This window comes from Arachis duranensis, chromosome 9, assembly GCF_000817695.3.
Source record: "Arachis duranensis cultivar V14167 chromosome 9, aradu.V14167.gnm2.J7QH, whole genome shotgun sequence".
In the NCBI taxonomy this organism is placed as follows: Eukaryota; Viridiplantae; Streptophyta; class Magnoliopsida; order Fabales; family Fabaceae; genus Arachis; species Arachis duranensis.
Window position 1 is genome coordinate 38373044 of NC_029780.3, and position 11516 is coordinate 38384559.

The following is an 11516-nucleotide window of genomic DNA, read 5'->3' on the forward strand; positions in this document are numbered from 1 at the left end:
AATTCAGATCTGAAAATGTCATGAGGTACAAGATAAGTCTCTAAAAGTTGTTTATATAGTAAACTAGTAACCTAGGTTTACAGAATATGAGTAAACTAAGATAATTGGTGCAGAAATCCACTTCTGGGGCCCACTTGGTGTGTGCTGGGGCTGAGACTAAAGCTATCCACCAGCTGAGGCTTTTCTTGGAGTTGAACTCCAAGTTATAACGTGTTTTGGGCGTTCAACCCCGGATCATGACGTGTTTCTGGCGTTTAACTCCAGACAGCAGCATGTACTTGGCGTTCAATGCCAAGTTACGTCGTCTATCTTCGCGAAAAGTATGAACTATTATATATTGCTGGAAAGCCCTGGATGTCTACTTTCCAACGCCGTTAAGAGCGCGCCAATTGGACTCCTGTAGCTCCAAAAAATCCATTCCGAGTGCAGGGAGGTCAGGATCCAACAGCATCAGCAGTCCTTTTTCAGCCTAACTCAGATTTTTGCTCAGCTCCCTCAATTTCAGCCAGAAATTACCAGAAATCACAGAAAAACACACAAACTCATAGTAAAGTCCAGAAATATGATTTTTGCCTAAAAACTAATAATATTCTACTAAAAACTAATTAAAACTTACTAAAATCTACATGAAATTACCCCCAAAAAGCGTATAAAATATCCGCTCATCAGTCGGTCATGGGCCAAACTTCCAATAGGTTGGCCAACCCGGTCCTTTATAGCTTGAACCAATGCATGAACTGTATAGTATTTGTGTTTTACTCGTTTGCATTAAATGTGTTTTAATGGCGTTGAGGAGGATTGGTAGGTGGTGGCGATGGGATTGCACGGAGGGTAGGTTGGAGAAGGCTGTGGGAAAGCGGTGACTAGTTTTAGTTAGAAATCCCTTAAGTTAGAATACCCTATATATATTTGTTAAGCTTGAATATCTTTTTTCGATGTGAAGTTCTAGGATTGCCTTTGGCATCCCGAAACTTTATATCTTACATATTGGGAACTTTTACCATACTAATAACCTCTGGTTCTCATACCATATGTTGTTGTTGTTTTTTCATATGCAGGTCGCAACCCACCTCGGTGAGTTTGCCGATATGGTGACAAAGTGGAGGATGATATTTCTTATACTTTATTTTACTTTACTTTTGTTGTAGTTATTCTCTCAACTTTTGTTATTTTATACTTGATTGCCTTAGAAACTTAAAAATTCTGTATTGTCTACTTCAACTTAAAAACTCTGTATCGTCTGTTTGTAACTAGTCGGCCTAAACTTCGCGGGCTATGACTAGAGTTTCTTTGACTATCATATTTATATATCATATCTTGTGTTGTATCTTGTGCCTTTACATGTCTTGTTATCATGAGGAATGTTTCGCGCATTGTATCTCTATTTCTATGTCTTTGGGCTATATTTCTTCATCAAGCTTCTAGTATTAGTATTTCCTTCTATATTTACTACTGTATGAGCTTTATAACTGTCATGACACTTTGTTATCCTTTGCTTTACAGCCAGAGGTAAGACTTAGAGTAACGGGGTGTTACATTTATGGTATCAGAGCAGTTTGTCCTCATGAGCCTAAGGGATGGACTGATTATACTTTATTGCATACTCTGGCTCATTTCTCTTTCATGCTATTTAGGTTATCTATTTGATATGCATAGCGTGCTTGTTTGTGAGTATTCTAGGGATAATTGAAGCACTGAGCTTAAGATATTAAGACTGATTACCTTGACATTGATTGTTTAGTGTGGACAGGAAATCCAAATGGCATCTGGTAGCACGAATGCCACACCTTTGTACTATTATACCAGCAAGTGCATTGGGTCGTCCAAGTAATACTTGAGCAAGTCAGGGTCGATCGCACAAGGATTGTGGCTTGAAGCAAGCTATGATTATCTTACAGATCTTAGTCAGGCAGATCAGAAGGTTGCTGGATTATGGAGTTTAGGATTTTTTATAATAAGGTGCTAATACTTTATGAATTAAAGGGTGTCAATATAGGAGTAGAGTTAAGGATTGGAGTTACCTTGTCTTTCTGAATTAACTCTGGTATTACTGTCTTCTTTACTTGTGAGTGATCTCTTCAATGGCAGGCTGTAAGTGATTGGCACCTTTATTGAGAGGTCGTCAATGCTCCTCCAGATCTGAACCCCAGGGTTAGTGTGGATCCATCTCTGCTTGAGGGTGAAGCCCATACAGTCCATTCTCCTTAATGATCCTACTCAAAACACCACAGACAAGGTCGAATCTTCCAGATCAGAGAATGCTGTATCATAGGGTTCTAGCCTCTACCACAGAGACCCTAATCTCCCCGAAATCGGTTGAACTAGTGTCCCGAGAAGTCCCCAACGAAGTCGTGAGTTAGCCGTCTGAGAGATGTATGATTCAAGCTGGTGGTGCGTGCTTTCCACTGAAGTATTCAAACGCACCCAAGTAGACGCGGGTGTTTGTCAGGCACGTTCATCTTAATGTGATGAACAGAGCTGATTGCCACTGATAATCCTATCCACCACGGTGAAGTACGAATATACATCTTAGAATTAATCAAACACGGATCGAAAAAGAAACGGTAGTACTTTTATTAATTCATATGACTCAGTAGGGCTCCTCCCCTCAACCTAGGAGGTTTAGAAACCCATACTGAAAGTAAAATACAACATCAAATAAAAATAGGGTTGTAAAGTATGCATGTTTTCTGAATGATTATGTAAAAATAACTTTTAAATACTAAACATATGACTAGTAAGGGTAAAATAGTCTTTTTAGTGCTAAAATCCACTTTTGGGGCCCACTTGGTGAGTGTTTGGGCTGAGATTTGATGAGATCCACATGCTATGAGGTCTCTTGGGCATGGAATGCCAGCTAGGTGATCCTCTCTGGGTGTTTGGATGCCGGTCTCTACTCTTGGGCGCTGGATGCCTGGAAGGGGGCAAGAAGCTGGCGTTGGACGCCAGTTTTGGGCCTTCTAATCCGAAGCAAAGTATGAACTATTAAACATTGCTGGAAAGATCTAGAATTCAAATTTCCAAAGCCGTTGAGAGTGCTCCATTTGGATTTCTATAGCTCCAGAGAAGCTCTTCTGAATACAGGTAGGTCAGATTTGGACAGCATCTGCAGTGCTTTCTCTATCTCTGAATCAGACTTCTGCTCAAGCTCCTCAATTTTAGCCAGAAAATACTTGAAATTGTACAAAAACACAAAAACTCATAGTAGAATCCAAAAATGTGAATTTAACACTAAAACCTATAAAAACTTAATAAAAACTAAACAAAACATACTAAAAACTATATGAAAATGATGCCAAAAAGCATATAAAATATCCGCTCATCACAACACCAAACTTAAACCGTTGCTTGTCCCCAAGCAACTAAAAACACAGTAGGATAAAAAGAAAATTAAGATACAATAAATCTCTAAGTTTCAAATGAAGCTTAGTTACAATTAGATGAGCGGGACTTAGTAGCATTTTGTTTCTGAATAGTTTTGGCATCTCACTATCCATTAAAACTTAGAATGGTTGGCATCTTTAGGAACTTAGAATCTAGATGATATTATTGATTCTCCTAGTTAAGTTATTTTTTATTCTTGAACACAGCTTTTTAGAGTCTTGGCCGTGACCCTAAGCACCTTGTTTTCCAGTATTACCACCGAATACAATAATGTCGCTGACACTTTAACTGGGTGAACCTTTTCAGATTGTGACTCAACTTTGCTAGAGTCCCCAGATAGAGGTCTCCAGAGTTCTTAAGCACACTCTTTTTGCTTTGGACCATGACTTTAACCGCTCAGTCTCAAACTTTTCACTTGACACCTTCACGCCACAAGCACATGGTTAGGGATAGCTTGATTGAGCCGCTTAGGCCAGGATTTTATTCCTTTGGGCCCTCCTATCCATTAATGCTCAAAGCCTTGGGTCCTTTTACCCTTGCCTTTTGGTTTAAAGGGTTACTGGCTTTTTCAATCTGCCCTCCTTTTCCTGCATTTTTTGGCAGTAATGGTTTTTTCTTCTTTTTATTTATTTTTTCTTTCTTTTCACCATTTTTTCTTTCTTTTTCGCATGCATATAATTTTTTTTCCTTGAAACATGATTTTTATTTTTCTTTTTGATGCTTTTTCTTGCTTCAAGAATCAATTTTTATATTTTTCAGATTATTTTAAACTACTCTTATTTTAAACTTTAAATTCATCCATCTCTCAATTCTTTTCAAATAAAAAGTTTCTTTTAAGCAAGGAGAGATATATATGGAACATTTTACAACTTTAAGACATCAATGCAAATTATCATGCAACTAGAACTAGAGAACAGATCAAACATAATAGAAAAACAGAAAAATAATAGGAAAGGCATGTAAAGAGAACAAATCTACCTTTAATGGTGGCGTCTGGTGCTCCTCCTTGAGGATCCAATATGATGCTTGATCTCTTCAATGTCACTCCTTTGCCTTGGTTGTTCTTCCCTCATAGCCCTTTGGTCGTCCCTTATGGCTCTTTGATCTTCTCTTATTTCATTGAGGGTGGTAGCATGCTCTTGATGCTCCATCCTCAATTGCTCTATGTTAATGCTCAATTCTCCAAGAGACATCTGCCATTGATCCCAATAACTTTAGGGAAGAAAATACATCCCTTGAGGCATCTCATGGATCTCATACTGAGGTGGATGCACAGGCTCTTGTGCATGCTCTTTGGTTTGCTCTATCCTCTTCTTGGTGATGGGCTTATCCTCCCCAGTGGAGATATCTCCATTTATGACAATTCCAGCTGAATTTCATAGATGACAGATGAGGTGTGGGAATGCCAACCTTGCATTGGTGTGAGGCTTCTCAGCTACCTTGTATAATTCTTTAGAAATCACCTCATGTACTTCCACCTCAGTTCCAATCATGATGCAATGAATCATGATGGCACTGTCAACAGTTACTTCTGATCAATTGTTAGCGGGGATGATGGATTTTTGGATGAATTTCAACCATCCTCTAGCTATGAGCTTAAGGTCAGCCCTTCTTAGTTGAATGGGCTTTCCTTGGGAATCCTTTTTCCATTGTGCTTCTTCCACACAGATGTCAGAAAGTACTTGATCCAATCTCTGATCAAAATAGACTCTCCTAGTGTAAGGATGGGGATCTCCTTGCATTAGAGGCAAGTTGAATGCCAACCTCATACTTTCCGGGATGAAATCTAAGATTCTTCCTCGGACCATGGTGATCCAATTCCTTGGACTTGGGTTCAAACTAGTGTCATGGTTTTTAGTAACCCATGCATTTGCATAGAACTCTTACACCATTAGAATCCCAACATCCTGAATGGGATTGGTTAGGACTTCCTAACCTCTTCTCCGGATCTCTCTTCGGATTTCCGGATACTCATTCTTCTTGAGCTTGAAAGGGACCTCAGGGATCATTTCCTTCTCACCCACTACTTCATAGAAGTGGTCTTGGTGAGCTTTGGTGATGAATCTCTCTATCTTCCAAGATTCAGAGGGAGTGGCTACTGCTTTTCCTTTCCTCTTTCTAAAGGGTTCTCCAACCTTGGGTGCAATGAATGGTAATAGAAAGAAAAAAGCTATGCTTTTCTAACACCAAACTTAAAACTTTTCTCGTCCTCGAGCAAAAATAAAGAGAATAGAAGAATGGAGTAGAAGAAGAAGAAAATAGAAGGATATAAAGAGAGAGAGAGAAGGCTCGGCCTTGTGGGTGTATGAGTGTATGAGAGGTGTGTGTGTGTGTGTGTGGAGGGTTATGAAGAAAGGTATTTATAGGAGTGGGAAAGTGTATAGTTCGGCCATGGGTTGGGTTTTTGGGTGGGAAGTTTGATTTTGAAGTGGGTGGGAGTTATGATGGTCTGGGAAAGTGGGATGGATGTGATTGGGCTAGGCTTTATAGGGAAGTGTGTATGGGAAAGTGTGAAAGTGAGTGGGGATAGGTGAAAGATGTTGTGGGACCCACAGGTCCTGAGAGGCTAGGGAATCCAGATTCCCTGCTTCTCTACACTGGCGTTTGAATGCCCAGGGGATACTCCCTGGCTAGCGTTCAACACCAGCAATGCTGCCCATGAGGGGCATTGAACGCCTAGCCGGGATACCTTAGGTGGCGTTAAACTTTAACACTCCATCCAGAGTGTTCTATTTTTACTGATGTGAATTCTGTCTCTATTCTGACTGATGCACATGATCGTGACTCCAAAAACAATAAAAGAAAACAAAATAAAATTACTTAAGGTTGGGTTGCCTCCCAAAAAACGCTCTTTTAACGTTATTAGCTTGACGGTTAGCTCCTTACGGAGGTGAGTATGGGCTCAGATTTTTGCCCTTTGTAGTGAATTTTCTTCTTGTCTTCTCATGAATGAGCTCCACATGCTCTAAAGACAGGACACGACTTACTGTATGTGGTAGGACTGGATTCTTAGTGAAGACAACTCTCATGCCAGGAGAGAGGCCTTCAGTCGGGACTTTCTTATCCCTCCAGCCTTTAGGTACTTTCTTCTTAGTACATTTGTGCTTAGAGTTTATTGATGGCTGCCCAACACCAAACTTAGAATTGATGTCTGTGGGCTCTGTAAAGCTCTACCCAGAAAGAGAGGGTTGACACACCAGGTGTTGCATAGTTATCTCTCTTTTAGAGGGAGAATTGGGATGAGGCATCTTGAATAAGATGTGATCCTCCCCTAATTGTAAGGTTAGTTCTCCCTTAGCCTCATTAATGATAGCATTAGTAGTGGCTAGGAAAGGTCTTCTAAGGATGACAGAGTCATCCTCATCCTCTCCAATGTCCAGGATAATGAAGTTTGCAGGGCTGTAGTGGTTTTCAACTTTCACCAAGACATCCTCTACTAAGTAATATGGCTTCTTCATGGTCTAGTCTGCCATCTCTAATGAGATGTGTACAACTTGTACCTCAAGGATTCCCAACTTCTCCATTACAGAGAGTGCATGAGGTTGATGCTTGACCCTAGGTCACATAGAGCTTTATCAAAAGTCATGGTGCCTATGGTGCAAGGAATCAAAAAAGTGTCTAAGATCTGGAGGCTTCTGAGGTAACCTCTGCTAAACCAAAGCATGGAGTTCTTTGGAAAGAAGTATAGGTTCTTCCTCCAATGGCTTTGTACCAAATAACTTGGCATTCAGCTTCATAAGAGCTCCTAGGTACCGAGCAACTTGCTCTTCCCTAGTGTCTTCATCCTCATCCGAGGATGAGTAGTCATTAGAACTTATGCACTGCAGAAGTGCATTTAAAGGAACCTCAATTGTCTTTATGGTATCCTTTGTTTCTGGGCTAGAGGGTTCTTGAGTGGGATTTAGGCACTCAAAGGGTGTGCTTTAACAGGTGTTTAACGCTATCTCTGTGAGCTCTTTGGGCATTAAACGCCCATGCTGTGCACCCTTACTGGCATTAAATGCCAGTCCCTCTAGTGTTTTGGGTGTTGAACACTGATGAGCGGATAATTTATACGCTTTTTGGCATTGTTTTTAGGTAGTTTTTAGTAGGATCTAGCTACTTTTAGGGATGTTTTCATTAGTTTTTATGCAAAATTCATATTTCTGAACTTTACTATGAGTTTGTGTGTTTTTCTATGATTTCAGTATTTTCTGGCTGAAATTGAGGGACTTGAGCAAAAATCTGATTTAGGATGAAAAAGGACTGCTGATGCTGTTGGATTCTGACCTCCCTGCACTCGAAATGGATTTTCTAGAGCTACAAAACTCCAAATGGCGCGCTCTCAACGGCGTTGAAAAGTATACATCTAGGGCTTTCCAGAAATATATAATAGTCCATACTTTGTTCGAGTTAAAACGACGCAAACTGGCGTTCAATGCTAGTTTCATGCTGCATTCTAGAGTAAAACGCCAGAAACACGTCACAAACCAGAGTTAAACGCCAAAAACACGTTACAACTTGGCGTTTAACTCCAAGAGAAGCCTCTGCACGTGTAAAGCTCAAACTCAGCCCTAGCACACACCAAAGTGGGCCCCGGACGTGGATTTCTACACTTAGACTTATTTTTGTAAACCCTAGTAACTAGTCTAGTATAAATAGGACATTTTACTATTGTATTAGACATCTTTGGATTATTATTGGATTACCTTATGATCCTTTGATCACATTTATGGAGGCTGGCCATTCGGCCATGACTGGACCATCACTTATGTATTTTCAACAGTGGAGTTTCTACACACCATAGATTAAGGGTGTAGAGCTATGTTGTACCTCAAGTTTCAATGCAATTACTACTATTTTTTATTCAATTCAGCTTATTCTTGTTCTAAAATACTCATTGCACTTCAACATGATGAATGTGATGATCCGTGACACTCATCATCATTCTCACCTATGAACGCGTGACTGACAACCACTTCCGTTCTACCTTAGACTGAGCATGTATCTCTTGGATTCCTTAATCAGAATCTTCGTGGTATAAGCTAGAACCCTTTGGCAGCCATTCTTGAGAATCTGGAAAGTCTAAACCTTGTATGTGGTATTTCGAGCAGGATTCAGGGATTGAATGACTGTGATGAGCTTCAAACTCGCGATTGTTGGGCATGGTGACAAACGCAAAAGAATCAATGGATTCTATTCCGACATGATCGAGAACCGACAGATGATTAGCCGTGCTGTGACAGAGCATTTGGACCATTTTCACTGAGAGGATGGGAAGTAGCCTGGTGCATGAAATTGTGATCTCTAACAATGGCATTCAACTTGTTATGCGCATCTACTAACTCATCACTTTCTTCACAACTCCGCACAACTAACCAGCAAGTGCACTGGGTCGTCCAAGTAATAAACTTTACGTGAGTAAGGGTCGATCCCACAGAGATTGTTGGTATGAAGCAAGCTATGGTCATCTTGTAGATCTCTGTTAGGCCGATTCAAATGGTTATATTGGTTTTCGAAAATAATAATAAATAAAACATAAAATAAAGATAAAGATACTTATGTAGATCATTGGTGTGAATTTCAGATAGGCGTATGAAGATGATGTGCTCCTTCTGAATTTCTGCTTTCCTACTGCCTTCATCCAATCCTTCTTACTCCTTTCCATGGCAAGCTGTATGTAGGGAATCACTGTTGTCAATGGCTACATGCCATCCTCTCAGTGAAATTCGTCCAAATGTTCTGTCACAGCACGACTAATCATCTGTCGGTTCTCAATCATGTCAGAATAGAATCCATTGATTCTTTTGCGTTTGTCATCATGCCCAACAATCGCGAGTTTGAAACTCATCACAGTCATTCAATTCCTGAATCCTACTCGGAATACCACAGACAAGGTTTAGACTTTCCAGATTCTCATGAATGCCGCCATCAATTCTAGCTTATACCATGAAGATTCTGATTAAGGAATCTAAGAGATATGCGTTCGGTCTAAGGTAGAACGGAAGTGGTTGTCAGTTGATAAGCAGATAATTTATACGCTTTTTGGCACTATTTTTAGTATGTTTTTAATACATTTTAGTTAGTTTTTAGTATGTTTTTATTAGTTTTTATTTAAAATTCACTTTTCTGGGCTTTACTATGAGTTTGTGTGTTTTTCTGTGATTTCAGGTATTTTCTGGCTGAAATTGAGGGACCTGAGCAAAAATCTGATTCAGAGGCTCAAAAGGACTGCAGATGCTGTTGGATTCTGACCTCCTTGCACACGAAGTGGATTTTCTGGAGCTACAGAAGCCCCATTGGCGCGCTCTCAATTGCGTTGGAAAGTAGACATCCTGGGCTTTCCATCAATGTATAATAGTCCATACTTTGCCCGAGATTTGATGGCCCAAACTGGCGTTGCAAATCAACTTCAGAATTCCCGGCGTTTAACGCCGGAACTGGCACAAAAATTGGAGTTAAACGCCCAAACTAGCATAAAAGCTGGCGTTTAACTCCAGAAAAAGTCTCTACACATGAAAGCTTCAATGCTCAGCCCAAGCACACACTAAGTGGACCCCGGAAGTGGACCCCAGAAGTGGATTTTTACGTCATTTACTCATTTATGTATACCCTAGGTTACTAGTTCACTATTAATAGGATCTTTTGACATTGTATCGACACCTCATGACACTTTACACGTTTCTTATTGTATCTTCTACAGCATGAGTCTCTAAACCCCATGGTTGGGGGTGAGGAGCTCTGCTGTGTCTTGATGGATTAATGCAATTACTACTGTTTTTCATTAATCAGAATCTTCGTGGTATAAGCTAGAATTGATGGCGGCATTCAGGAGAATCCGGAAGGTCTAAACCTTGTCCGTGGTATTCTGAGTAGGATTCAAGGATTGAATGACTGTGACGAGCTTCAAACTCCTGAAGGCTGGGCGTTAGTGACAGACGCAAAAGAATCACTGGATTCTATTCCAACCTGATTGAGAACCGACAGATGATTAGCCGTGCTATGACAGAGCGCGTTGAACATTTTCATTGAGAGGATGGGAGGTAGCCATTGACAACGGTGAAACCCTACATACAACTTGCCATGGAAGGAGTCTTGCGTGCCTGAAGAAGAAGACAGTAGGAAACCAGAAATTCAGAAGATAGAGCATCTCCAAAACCTCAACCTGTTCTCCATTACTGCAAAACAAGTACTTATTTCATGTTCTTTTACTTTTTACAATCAACCTTGATAATTATTGATATCCTGACTAAGAGTTACAAGATAACCATAGCTTGCTTCAAGCCGACAATCTCCGTGGGATTGACCCTTACTCACGTAAGGTATTACTTGGACGACCCAGTGCACTTGCTGGTTAGTTGTGCGGAATTGCAAAAGTGTGATTGCAATATCGTGCACCAAGTTTTTGGCGCCATTGCCGGGGATTGTTCGAGTTTGGACAACTGACGGTTTATCTTGTTGCTTAGATTAGGACTGTTTTATTTTTTTTTTGTTTGTTTGTTGGTTTAGAGTCTTTTATTTGAGTTTAGTTTCATATTTTAAGTTTGGTGTCAATTGCATGCTTTTGTTTTCTTTTATTTTTCAAATTTGCATATCCTTAATCCTTTCTTGATCCTTAAAAATTCTAAGTTTGGTGTCTTCTTTGTGTTTTCCTTTTAGTTTTCAAAAATTTATTTTATTTTCCTTTTGTTTTATTTTATTTTTTCGGTCAAAAAAAAATATTTTACTTTACTTGTGAATTCATATCATATTCCCTTTCTCTATCATGGACCTAAGTGGAATTGAACAGTCCAGAAGGACTCTGGGGTCATATGCTAACCCCATTACAGCTGCATATGGGAGTAGCATCTGTATACCTCCCATTAAAGCAAGCAGCTTTGAGCTAAATCCTCAACTCATTATCATGGTGCAGCAAAATTGCCGGTATTTCGGTCTTCCACAGGAAGAACCTACTGAGTTTCTGGCACAATTCTTACAGATTGCTGACACAGTACGTGATAAAGAGGTGGATCAAGATGTCTACAGACTATTACTGTTTCCATTTGCTGTAAAAGATCAAGCTAAGAGGTGGTTGAATAACCAACCTACAGCAAGCATAAAGACATGAAAACAGTTATCAGACAAATTCCTGAATCAATTTTACCCTCCAAAAA